Below are 14,362 nucleotides of genomic sequence, written 5' to 3' on the forward strand. Positions count from 1 at the left end.
CTAGCATCAAAGACTAGGGAACTGCCTTTTGGTTTATCATAAAACGCTTCCTTCCTGATCTGCCTCTTCCACTATCGATATAGCCCTACGATGCGCTTCTTTTTTATTTAATTTATCCAATTTTCACCTTCTGCGTTTTTAACATGCCATTTAATGCCCGACAGGATCGAGTGGAGCCGCCTGTCGACTGCTACCCATTGTACGCGCCACGCGCGTTTTCTTGGCGCCACCGGGTGCCCGCGGATAACAATGCCAGGAGTCTTTGGCCGTTGTAGCGACACTTAAGCCGACAATGACTTCCTCGCTTTTGTGTACATTTGAGGAGGAACGCGTGGGCGGGGGCTCCTAGAAAAAATGGCAATAAGGGCCAAGGGCAATACGTAGTCTTGAGACGAGTTGCCAGCCTGTCAGTCAATTTCAGGGGGAACATAAAAGTCCAAATAAAAGGGATAAAATTTTACTATTCACTATAGCGACAGGATTTCAGCAAGGCACATGGTGTGAGACTGTGGGCAGAGCAAGAAATGAAAAGGGGAAAGAATAAGACAAGTGGCGTTAAATGCACTGAGAATTTTAGGGCTTGAAGGGTCGGTAAAATGGAGTAAAATATTTAAGTGGTTGAAAGATTAGGTTGCATGCTAAAAATTTCCTAAAGAAGAAAAGATTACTTCTTTTTCAGGTATACGGACGGACTGCTGGCACACGCGGCGCTATGGTTTCGTATCAGGTATGCTTAATGAATATCTCGCGTGCCTTTTTCGTCAAATCGGTTTAGAATCTTCGTCCTGTCAAAGGCTGGCAGGCAGGAGAATTTCTTACAACGAACTGGCAAGTTGCAGCCTGCGCCATTCTCGACAGTGTTGGAACGTTCCGGCTGACGGTCGTTGATGTTTCTTCCAGCTCTGTCAAATGTTGGATGTTCCACATGATAGCCGCATCTCGTAGACGACCGAGGTCACGCATGGGTTTAAAAATAAAACTCTGTGCTTCATCGTGCATTTGCTTTTTGGCTGATCGTCTCTGTTAATTTTCTTGCAGAGGCCTCATAATTTGTTGAGCACCGAAAAGGCTAACTTATAAAACTTCTATAGACAGTCTATAGAGTTCTTATAGACGCTATTGCCTTCCTTTCGATATTTCCTTTTGTATATTCATATTCTATAGACTGTCTATAGACAAAAGTCTTCTAAGAGTGTATAGTCATACAGCTATAGGTTTTTATAGACTTTCTATAGGATTTGGCTTGTCTTTAGACTATTCTCTATTATTTGTCTATAGCCAGAATATAGACTTAATAGACAAAGGTATATGGACAGTCTATGGACTTTATAAAGAAATTGTTTTAAGGGCTACCCGAACTCCCAGTTTTCTGACTATCTTCTTAAGCATATGGCTCACTTCGCAGATGTTAGGAACGACCGCTCTTCCTAGCCGATCCGTGTTGCTGTTAGAGAGAGAGAGAAAACTTTATTAGGAATATATATGGAGGAAGTATGAGAGGGCCTTGAAGGGACCCTCCCTTACAAACACTAGGTGGGCTCCTCGTTACAGGAGCCCATTGGCCTCCAGGGCTGCTCGGGCTCGGACGACTAGGGCCTTTTGGCTCGTTAGGTGGGAGCAGTTGAGCAGGGCTGCCTCCCAGTCCTCCGGGGTGGGGTTGGGTTTGGGGTCTAGGTTCGGGGTTGACTGGCATGCCCACACCATGTGGTAGATATCCGATGACTTCTCACAGTGTGGGCATTTTCCCGTGCAAGCGGGATCAAAGAATTTCAGAACTGCCGGGCACAGCAGAGTTTTGGTGAAGAGACGGAGGAGAATGTGTTCCTCCATCTTAGTGAGGTCCTTGCATGGCTTGGGAAAGATTGAATGCTCAGATTGGTAAAGTTGTGTTATTTCCTTAAAGGTAAAGACGGGCTTGGGATCGGGATCCGCTGCGGTAGGATTAGAAGGCGTTGTTACCCGGAGAATTAGCGCGCGGGCGGAGGCATCTGCCATTTCATTGCCTTCGAGTTTGCTGTTCGTGCGGTGGCCTAGGCGTTGTTCTCGCAGTAATTTTCCCGCCAAGCTAGCAAAAACTAAATGCGGCAGTGCTCTCAGTTTCAAAAACATTTGCCCATGGCGACGTGCAAATCTGTTCAGTAATTTGGCATTCAACTCACAAAGACCCATTAACACAACAAAAAAAATGTTAAAAGCGGCTTACAAGTCCGCTAAGAACATGGAGCCACACAGCATAATTGCACACAGGAAAGACATGTGGGGCATCCACTGTCATGCAAATGTCTTTAGACCAACGTCCAGCAGCAATGGACAGTCCCATGTACGCCACCCATTGGGTCAGTAGGAACATTCTCGTCTGCCGAGGCTGGCCTAGCTGGCTGTGAGGTGTGATCTGCTCCAAAGGTGCGTCATCGGGCCTTTCTAAAAGGCGGAGATAGCAGAAGTATGTCGCCGTTGGGAAATGTGCATGTAAAGTGAGAGTTCACCAGCAATCATCGAAAAATATGTTTCCCACTCATAGTTTTCTTTGAATCATGCTGACTGACAAATGCGTATTTCGGGCTCAGAATACGATATCTTCGAAATAGGGCTCACGCCGAGTGTTGTAACGTCATGTCCAATAGAACAAGGAATAAAATGACATTACCTTTGAAAGTTCTAGAGGGGCTGGCATTCAGGGCCAAGAGCATGGAAGCGGCATGCATTCTCTTTGATAGACATGAATACCTAGATCGTTTACGATGGCTTCAAGTGCAGAAACCTGTTGACACGTCTTGACAATTGTGCAGGCAATGATCAAGCAGTATCAATGTCGTTGACATAAAGTGCTGCACAGTTAGAAAATCGGACTTCCCTGGCCGCAGAAAGCCAAGTTTGATGGATTGTTCCCAAGCAAACTTTGAAATGTGTGTACCGTGAAAATTTGCCGTTGATTAGAGGGTCTTTCAACAAGCGCCTTGAGTGCAAAAGAGAAAACGTCACGTCATTTGCACTGGATGATATAAGTTGAGCGCTTCATACCCCGTCGACCTCCACCATTTTGGTGGTTGTGTTCTTTTGCGCTTGTTCGTCAAAGCTTCTTTTGGGTACACCAGAGTGAAACGTGCAGGACCAGAAACCAAATGACAACGACGACAGTGGCGAAACCTGCTGCTGGTAATCTTGAAATGTGAGCTATTTTTTATTCCCACTAGTTTCTGTGGCAACCTTCGCATCTGGCTTGAAAACAATGACGCCACTGCTTTTTGCTCGTCCGACCATTTATTATACAACCATCGCATCCCCATTACTCTGGCTGTTCTTAGACAAACGAACTCCCAGTCAAGATGCCAAACTGAGATAGCGACTGATTGTGCTGTACCGTTTCGAGCGAGAGGTTTCAATCCTGTACGTTCCAGAAGCTCTGCATTCTTTTGGAGGCGAGAAGGCAAGATTGCTGCGGTCCATGACTTCTTTGAACCCTCGTTTCGCCGTAAAAAATGACACAAAATACCGGCGTTTTTTCAGGACTTTCGATGTCAGACAAGGCAGAAATGGTCAGAATAGGAAACAAACCAGGCCACCACTTCTATTTTGAGGTAGGTATCTTCACCTTGTGATTTTTTGCCAGCTTAGATTGATCTGCGGTAACTTTCTCCTGCGGAGAGTATTTAATCTGAAGTAAGAAATTTTAATTATTTTGCCATGATTCCCGGGTAATGTTGTCATGTTTCTTGGGTACAACTGGGCAAAATTGAAGCAGGTGGACGGCGACGAACAACAGTATTCTTGTCGGCGCTGAAGCCGACGACAATTCGGCACCTGGCGGCAGTGGGTCTCTCACCGGACAATCTGGTTCCTATATTATCTGGACACAGGGTTCATATCATCGTTCACTTTTTGATTTCATAATATTCGCCCGCCTTTTTTAATTTATTTATTCATCTTACTCACCTCTCATTTCATAGTTTTTATGCCCTGAGGCAAAAAACATCGCTTCAAAAAAAAAAAAACAATAATTCACCCAATTTTTAAAATAGTTTTATTAAGTTAGAAGAGCGCTTCTTGTGGCATACCACTTTCAGAATGTAGTACATCAGTATACAGCTAAGACATGCCAGCCAGAAGGCTGGTTAACTAATACGGAATAGTTAACTTTTTAACGTTTTGTGTTATGTTCCTTAATTATTGGAAGGCGTCTAAGCCACAGTAATATCCGTATCAACTTTTGGTATTTCGGAACCGCAGTTACCCTCGGCACTGTGGCGCACCAAATTTTGGCTATACACCGCGCCGAAATTCATGTTCTTTCGAGAAGCTCGCAAACAAAGCAACCTCTCCAGTGCACGTAACTCGTCGAAATAGCCAAAATTTGTTGAGCCACAGTGCCGAGGGCAACCGCGTTTTCGAAATTGTAAAAACTGGTCTGAAAATTACTGACAGTGGGCTGCACGCCACTCGTACGACCAGTTCCGCAGAAAAAGAGGAAGCAGCTTCTGTGGAGGCGTCTGTAAATTGGCTGTCTGGCTAGAATAAAAAAATATAGTTGTAGCTTGAGTAAGTATTATCAATGCCTCGAGGGCGACGAAGGTGGCATTGAGATGAGTATCTCTCTAGGCAAGACGCCATGAAGGTTTGTTGGTAGCATGAGTGGCCTGTACACGACAAAATTTGTTCGACGAATGTAGGAAAGTGAAAATGTTTCGGTTAAGTTATCTTCCATTCGCACCACTTCCCGCGGAGAAAGACTCGTCTACAGCATGGTTCTTATAAACCAGCGCAACGTCTTGAAGCGGGTTTACAAGAACCATGTCGGACCAACTCGCCCACCAGTTCACGTTGTACGCCTACAGCAGTGATAGGCGTGTGACGACGCACATGCAACAGAATAAAATAGCCTTGAAGTTTTCCTTTGCTAGCGGAGTAATTCGGCTTCCAGTTCGCTGTTCACGCCTACAGGTGGCACTGATGAGAGTATGCGTCCAAGACCAATGATGACCCGCCTAGCCTTACATGCAATTCAACGCTTCAAGGCAATTCAACTGCGCCCTAGTAAAGTGCTAAAAGGTGGTCATTATTTGTCTAAATATTTCTTCAGCGCTTGAAGGCCCGATTATCGGGGGTTACATGGCCGAAGGGTAGATGAATAAAGCAACAGGCCAGTCTAAACAATATAATACAATAATCAAGCAAGCAAGGAACAAAAACCAACACTGGACGTAGCAGCTACAAAATAGGGCAGCTGCACAGGCTTACATATCTGGTAATAAAGCCCGGAACACCGATTGAGGGCGGCGCTCGAGAGCTTTTTAATGACTCAATTGCATTCATCGATCGTGAATGAAAAAATAGCGTTTTGAAGCGGGTTAACGTCTGCATTTGACTTCCCTTATTATAAAGAAGAGAGAAAATCCTCGAATTATGAAATCGGATTTAGCAAATGAATATTTTTTTTATAATTTTACTTCTCTGACTTATTGTTTGCACCATCTCTAACTGAAATCGTACCTTTAGCGTTTACAAACAAGGCTCCCCGAGTTCATTTACATTCAGTAAGAGTAGTGGAAAATCTGAAATCTGGAAATACATATTGTTACATCACAGTTTTCTGCACGGTCTACCATTTTCGAAAAATTAAAGCTCACAGGCACCAAAGAAAACAGGCACACTGGTGTCAAATTGTAAGTGAAATAAACAGGCTAATTTGTATTAGTTGTGCAACTCCAAAGTCGACCTTTGGAATTTAAAAATTCAGCGAGTTTCTGAAGCAACATGCTTGACATATCAGTTTATAGTGTGTTTGTGCTCGGTCCTAAATGTGGGGTGGAATCTAATAAACCACATGTTTCAGAAATGACCACAACTGGTTTTAAAAAATCTTTTTTAGATAAAGATAATCATCTTGCGGCATAATATTAGCAGTTCTGGAGGACGTCAGATAACCGCGATTCATGTTAAGTATAAAAGTAATACTCTAAACTCCAATAATAAATTTCTATCTCTTACAGAGAGGCACAAAAATGGAAACAGATTTGCAGCCAATCGTTAGTAATAGCGGTATAAGTGTTCAGAATTTTGAGAGCATCTTTATCGTCGCTGCTGTGGTTCGACAAATTTGGGTAATTAATCGGGCAAAATTTCAAAAACTTTTTGGCGCTTGAGGAAAGCTCACAGCGAAGACTATCAAAAAGCGTCACTACCTCATATTAGATAGCGCTTGCCGCTACCGCGACCGCTTACTGCGCTCCGCGGCCCCGCTACTACGCGCTGATTAGCCCCGACGCCTCAAGGCGGTATCTTCTTTCACTCCCTCCTTTATCCCTTCCCTTAACGGCGCGGTTCGGATGTGCACCGATATTGATGTGACTCTGAGGTGGTCCCGTAGCGTTCGTCACCAGTTTTGTGACGGATCGTTTCCAGCTCTCTTCTCAGTAGCGAAGACTCCGAGTCAGGCGTCGGTGAGAATACAAAAGGGATTTTATACACAGCACAAGGTCGGCACGAGGTCCGAGAGCTCAGAGCAAACGCGACTGTTCTCGCACGGCGACGTCCGGCGAAGCTTCAACGCGTCACACATCCCACTCCACTCGTGAGCGGATCTCGGCTCACGGTGGGTCGGTCTCTCGGTAGATGGGACTCGGTAGATCGGTCTGCCCTCCAGGGGTTTGTAAAGCCCCAAGAAACAGTTGTCACTCAAACGGCTCAATACAGAGCCAGCACTTGACGGCCGTCCGAGAGGTCCAACCGGCGGCCGCTCTGGCCACCCACTTCAAGTCTGCCGCGCGCGGTGACTTCCAGGGGGAAAGAGAAACCGGCGCCTGGCTGTCTAGCAACTTCCTACACGTTTGGACATGTCGCTCGACAATGCTTCGCCATAGGGCGGCACTGCATTGCGGCGCAGCATCTTAACGTGTCAAAGGAGCATTAGGCGCGATTGCCTTGAGGCGCAGCCCAGGGCTTGTCCAAAGTTCATTCACAGGGGAAATTTTGCACTTTGTAGATTTGGAATCCGGACTGGTTGTCCGGGCACAACAATATATGTGAGACAGTGCGTCGTTTTCTTTCCTTAAAACCAACTTTAATTTCTGATTTGCCTTTGCGTTTCGCCTCCATCGAAGCGCGGCCGCCGCGGCCGGGTTCAAACTAGTGTCCTCCAGATCAGTAGCCGAGAGCCCTAACCACTGAGCCGCGTGCGGTGTGATGTCAGTGCACGTTAAAGATCTCCAGGTGGAAATGATTCCGGAGCCTTCCACTACGGCACCTCTTTCTTCCTTTCTTCTCTCACTCCCTCCTGAATCCCTTCCCTTACTGCGCGGTGCAGGTGTTAGCCGAGATGGGAGAGAGATACTGCGCCATTTCCTTTCACCAAAAACCCATTTAAAATTAAATTTCTGATTGGGTGCTGTTGATTGGAACGCGGCGCCATCTGGCGCTCTCAAGGCGATCTGCGCATGCACAGCGATGGTTCGTGGTAAACGGTAGATAGCGGTACGCGCTGTGCTAAAGGTGTCTGTTAAGAGTTAAAAAGATCGCGATCCGCGAACTGCTACAATGATCTGCTTTTGCAACCCGTCAGTGGGCATCGACTAATTGGTACTGACGCGGAAGGCGTGCACACAGCCGTCTAGTGTTCCTGTATATGCTCCCGCAGGAAGCAGAGTTTCGCGTCTGTTTTCAAACGCCGCTCCGAACGCCATTCGCCGAGAGGCGATCACATGATTTTCGTGACGTCAAGTGATCAACTTTCCGCGGGGACGCTGACTTCACAGGCATAGTTTTGCTGTATATGCTTCCACAGGAACACTACACAGGGGGAAAGCCCCTCCTATCTTGAGCACAGTCTGCTTTGTTTTCCGACGGGGGTATTGTGAAGGCCCCACCTGGACGAGGATGGGGCCAGGGGCTCCTCACCTTAAGTGCTGTCTGCTTTGTTATCCGACTGAGGGGGTATTGTAAAGCCCCCACCGGGACGAGGAGGGGTGCCTCTAAACAGCCTTCTCGTGAGGCTCCTGCCACACGAGAAGCAGCTTTCCCGCATAGCTGGGAACAAATTGGCGGACCTTCGCGCAATTCTGCTCCCTGTGGGAGCATATACAGGAACACTACAGCCGACAGGTGCGTGGCGCCATCTGGTGCCCTCAGGGCAAAATGCGCAAGAGCAGCGACGCCCCACAGGCGGGGATCACGGTAACGGAAACTGATCGCAATATGCTATAGCCCTCTCATGGGTGCTTTTAGCATAGCGCGTACCGCTGGTGCTTACTGCGGCCCATTATTACGCACGTTCTGATTGGTCCCGGCGATCAAGGCGCGCGCGCTGTTAACAGGAAAGTGACGCCATTGGGCGCTCTCAGGTCGATGGGCTTATAAAATCGATTTGAAAATATTTTGGGGGGCGAGCAAATGGCGCAGTATCTTTCTCACATCTCGGCGGACACCTGAACCGTACCGTAAGGGAAGGAATAAAGGATGGATTGAAAGAAGAAAGGAACAAATAGGTGGCGTAGTGGAGGGCTACAAAATAATTTCGACCATCTAGGGATCTTGTTCACTGACATCGCGCAGCACACGCCCGCCTAAGCGTTTCGCCTGCATTGAAACGCCGCCGCCGCGGTCGGGGTCGAACCCGGGTACTCTGGAACAGTAGCCCAGCGCCCTAACCACTGAGTGACCGCGGCGGGTCTGAGCATGCGCAGGTGCGGTTAGCGGCGCACGGTAAGCGGTAGAGGTACTCGCAATGCTAAAGGTATCTATTAGGCAGTTTAAGTTTCTCGTACATACAGAGTTCACGTACGCAAACGTGAGAAGTCTACGTACATTACGCGCATGTGGTCTGAAACTCTTATAGTTACAAGTACGCGACGCACGACTGGCGTTGTTTCTAGTGCCATCTACTAACAGATACAAACACTACGGTAGCCACTTTAATGCAAGACAAGTCAAAACCAAGCCAGTCGAACCGCGTCGGAATAATACTAAGACAACGGAAAAAGCTACTTTGTCAGGAAGAAAAGCTGAAAATTCGCCCTTCTATCTGGAAAACAAAAGCCATTTGTGACTTGAAATTTTGTTCGAGGGTATGAATTGGCAAGCTGAAGGCGAATACATCAGTTTAGAACATGATATCTCGTCGAGGGATTTGCGACAAAGCTGTTACCGCTGTGTAGTGGGCGGACAGGATGCCACCATGCTGTCAATGCTACGTAGCAAGCCGTTTTTAGCATACCTACCTATATGCCTGTTTATCTGATGTATGGCTGTTTACCGGACCCCTCTCGCACATGCGCAGTGGCTCCCTCTGACCACAACAACGCCGCTGCGCATGCGCAAGAGGGGCCCAGTAAACCGGTATACACCTCCGCTAGAACGTCTCCGGTTTGCTAAAACTTAAAAACCCGAATCTCAAGTACATCCGTGAGACTCACGCAGACCCTTTTCGTTCTGCGCATGCGCACTGGTCACCCGCAAGCGCTATACGTACGGGAAGCTTCTACGTAGTACGTGAAACAGTTATAGTTTCCCTCACAGCCTCCCGACGCAGAAGAGATCGGTCGTCGAAAATGTTACTCGCAAGAAATTGGAGAATATCGCCATGAACACGATGACCAGTGAGTTAAATATACGCACTTGAACGCCCGTGAACCAGAGCTAAAGCACCAGCGACGAGAGGATGGTTACCTGCGAGCTATTGTAGTGCCGAGATGAGACAACTCTCCAAGATCCGGTTGTGATGTTATATTAAAGCGAAACCATTTCTTGCCTCGTGAGCGCCATGGACAGGAGGTGTCACCACGGGCTGTGGACAGGAAGTGTGGGCACGGCGTGTCCTCATGAACTGTCGGTCACCCAGTAAGAGTGTAATTATGGGGGGTGATGATTAATGCGAAGGCTGTAAGATAGGGTGAGCTGCCGCTGTGTCTAGGCCAGCGTTCTCAAAGGAGGGTTTCTCTCATATGAAGGAAGCCAAGGCGGCTGCACACCCTTAGCGAGACATCTGGGGTGATAGGCTGCCTCCTGGACGTCTTCGCACACCTACCCACCATTCCAGCGGTACTCACTGCTTTCGTCTAGTTTTCTGATTTGTTGTTTTTGAAGCGAAAGCTTCACTGCGCTAGGTTTTCAAGAAGGGAGCGTCAGTGCAGTCACGTGAGAGGTGTCATATGGTAGGTCATGTGAACTACTGACGCCATCACAATCTGCCCACCATGGCAGGTGGCACCTGCCCATCGGGCATTTCATCGAGGCCTTACAGACAATCCATTCGGCAGTGTGTGTGGCGTTTGTAAACGCAACCATGCAAAGGAAGCTTTTGCTTCTCACCAAGGTTAGGCAAAGTTTTAACCACGGCTAATTCTTAATGTATATCTTCATGAACCTGCTTAGCGTCTTGTTCTTTAGAGTAGTCTTTCGCTGTGTGTTTATGTTTTTCTTTTAATGCGGAAGCATTACTAGCCCTAGTAGACGAAATTCCGTCGGTGACCGCGCGAACTCGGCCGCGCGAACCCTAATGCTTTCGAATTCCCATATCCTTTCCCTGTTTTCCTTGAAATCATGTTTTTTAGCGACAGACAGACAGACAGACAGACAGACAGACAGACAGAAAAACTTTATTCAGCAAGTGAGTTTTAGACCCAGCTGCGTCCCTGGGCCACTGCGCGGTCCCGCACTGCATCAAGTAGGTCATGCCGATACATTAGCGACAGATACATTACGGTACCGTTTCGAGCTTTCAGCGTATCGGTGGCACGTGGCCGTGGCGGCGGCACGCGCGCCGGCGAAACCGAGCTGCAACAGCTGAGCGCATGTGCCGTGTCAAGTGGGACGAAGATCAACTAGCAACGCCAAGCGAAACGTTGCGGCGAAAGACTGACTTTCATATTCGACTGAGCAAGTTCCAATCCGCCAGCTGTAGCTATCGCGTCACTCTAGCTTGAAACAAAGCTAATCCACCGCCATTTTTTCAGCATTGCTCTCATTTTTCTCTCCCTCTGTCTTTCCTTCAAGTTTTTTTTGTTTCGTTTCAGAGGAGTAATAATAGAGACGATACCGGGTAAGAAGCACACGTACAAAGCAACGCGGGTAGCTGGTTCTGTACATGCGGAGGGACTCAGCATCAAGTATATAGCTGGCTAGCTCCTTCGGTTGCTTTAAATGACATTGTAAATATATTTAAGTGCTGACACCACCCACCATGGCGGCGAGCGTGCACATGTAGTGTTCGCTCTCTAATACATGTGCAACCCCGAAGGGCATTCTGGTCTTGGCGCCTTATGTCCGTGTTCAAAATACCTTAAGTACGGGGAGCGGCGAACAAGGCCTAATCGCACTGTTGGGCACAGTGTCAACACCAGAATGCTATAGATGCCCGTTGTACCGACAGTGTTGGCGTCCTTGGAGCAGGGCAGCCGAGTTTGTGAAATACTGATTCGGCTCGAGACTGCCATTTGCGACGGCGCTAGATCGGCAATGGAAATTCGGTCCGGTGAAATGTACAGTTCTTTTCTTATTCCAGAATACGAAGGGGTACACCAAGGAGATTGATTTCCCAATGCCTTCCCCTAAAAGAATTGGTTACACAGCAAGTATTTTTATATTCATCGCCACAAAAAGGTACGTGGTAAAGTTATTTATTGTCGCTAGGGTCTTGGCTGAAATTTCGCTTCGTCCTGGTCAACACTCTTGCTCCCTACTTGCCCACAATACGGGCCTTTAGTGCTGCGCAGCTCGATCACTACCGTAAAGGCGCGTACGTTTTCGCATCAAAGCGATCATTCATTGGTCACTGCATACCTCAGTACACTCCTCAACCTATTTCCGGTTCCTGCTGTTCCATCGTTAGTAGCCAACGTGATCTTTTTGATTTAGAAAGGAAGACGGAACTTCTTCGGCGTGAGCATCATTGCACTCCTTAGAATACATCGCGATATTTTTTTTTACCCCAACTGTGCAAAAAGACGCCTTAGAGGAATACACAGTGCAGAAGATTGCGAGGTTTCAGTCTCAGGAAAGCGAACATTTACTTTTTTCCAGGAACACAGCCTGGACAAGTAAAAAAAATCGGAAAGCTGTACCACGCCACTCTAAAACTCCGGTAACTTCAACTAGACGAGGAAATTATTTGAGCGTTTTGATTGGCTCAGGGCTTTCACTTGGAACATTATTACGATGAGCATTACTGTCGAAAGTTCAACGCAGTGAGAGAGAATCACAAGCCGCATAGTCAGTCTGCATGAAACAATACTGCGTAAAACGTTCAAAAGCGCCAACCAATAAGCACATTCCATGCTTCGTCTTCTTGTAGACGGGAAGACTGCATTAATTTGTGCTGATTGCATGAATCTTTCACACTTTACAGCAAGGAAGATGATGAACTGTCCTGCACGGTAAACAAAATGGTGGTGCTATGTGTGGAGGAATAATCTACGAATGGTTGTTTCACTGGAAACATAAGCAAGCCCTTGTCTTCGTTCTCTTCTTCGCCGGTATAGACCGGAGGAAAGGTCTTCATAACAATCTTTTGGCAGCGCCGTGTTTCATGGGTGTAAATGAGGAGCAAATCGGGTACTACACATGAATTTCTCTCACCATAAAAAATATTTCGGGCAAACAATGAGTGCGATCACACATTCTAATCAATTGGTTATACCAGCTCTGCTCTTTGCGCTTTTGCAAGTTGTGTTTTTGCGATCAACAGTGACATGAACCGAACCAGCAGTGCCTGTGCGGAGGGCACTGGTGTGGCTCCTGGCTACCTTTGAAGTAATCGGCTTCACAGTGACTTGGTGGCCACATCACGATGCTGTCACGGCGACATCACGTCACAATGACAGCACATAATGCGGTTAAGCAAATTAGAACGCGTGGTGACGGTGACACCATGATCACGAGTATTGCGTGACAACGAAATTCTACAATGACGTGCTACGCCTGTAAACGGCCGGGATTCGAATTCCGGTGCCGCGAAATTCTCCATCGCATTAAAGATATAAAAAAAATCCGCATGTCGATGGAGTTGCATAAACAGGCCTGGTGTGCGGCCTGATCTCGTTGACCAGAACCGAAAACCCATTTCCTCACCAGAACAGGATCTGGTTCCCTTGGTGTAGTACTTGGCCACAACTTTCTATCTACTATGAAAACACCGACTGACCCTCGGCCCTGAGTCCCTAGCGGTTGCGGAGCAACTGACCAAGGCGGCAGTCAGACCTGTGACGCAGCGGAGGGTGCTAAAAACCTCCGACTCCGACAGGCTGGCATTGGAAAGTGAACCAAGAAACGTTTAACACTAGAACATTATCCAGTGAGGATAGCCTAGCAGTGCTGTTCGAGGAACTAGCAGGTATTAAATGGAATGTGTCATAGGACTTAGTGAGGTTGGGAGGACGTATGATTTTCCTCTTATTATCCGAATATGGTGATTATCCTCTTATTATGTTAATATCCAGAGGATATTCACATATATTCTGCACAGGTTAATCCCTGATGGTTATAAGGTTCCGAAATTGAAATATCAGGATGTGGACGTGGAAGAGCCCTAATATTGAAACTAAAAATGAAATAGACTTCACAATATGCCCTCACCCTAGTATCGCGCAGGATGTGGAGGTCCTGGGAAAAGTGCGTTGTAGCGGCCTCACAGAGTGGAATAGGGAGGAAAAACAGGTCGACAGTAAACAATACACATGCAGGAAACCTCCGTGTTTGCCCTGGCGGAGCGTGTGCGACATACACTACGTTCACCCGATTAGGCTGTTGCAGCCCATAGCAGTCGGCCTGTTGTTTGATGGCTGTTGGCTGGCCTGTGTTTGGACATTGCTTTCTCAACGGATTGATACCTCCAAGCGCTAATCATTTGGTTGAAGTGAATGTGGCGCTCAATTGCACCGTAAAGACTGTGAGACTAGCTGTGAACAGAGAAAAAAGGGCATCGATCTCCCAACGCACTTCGTTCGAGGAGTCTACTTCTTGCTGCATGGCCTTCGACACTATCGATAAGGGCACAGCGTCGATGGTGTCAGAGAACCTGCAGTCGTGGAGCAAAAATTCATGGTCTCTAAGCAATTTAGGTGTCACCGCATTTAGGTGTTTAGGCGTCACCAACGACCAGAATATATGTCAGGACCTAGTTCATGATGATGATGATAACATAATCTCACAAGTGTTTGTGAGCTACTGAATCATCAACTGTCAACAACACGTCAGCTATACTTAACTATCGCATTTTACGCACCGCCTTTGCTGAAAGTAACTGGGAACGCTGTTTGCTTCTCACTGTGCAGCCCGCACCGAACACGTAAAGACCAAAAGGTCTCTTAAAGTTGAGGAAAAGTGTTCTTCTGACCTTTCCCAGATGAAGTGTTTATAAGGGGTGCCAAAGTGCTCC

The sequence above is a fragment of the Amblyomma americanum genome, chromosome 10, assembly GCF_052857255.1.
Source record: "Amblyomma americanum isolate KBUSLIRL-KWMA chromosome 10, ASM5285725v1, whole genome shotgun sequence".
Lineage (NCBI taxonomy): Eukaryota > Metazoa > Arthropoda > Arachnida > Ixodida > Ixodidae > Amblyomma > Amblyomma americanum.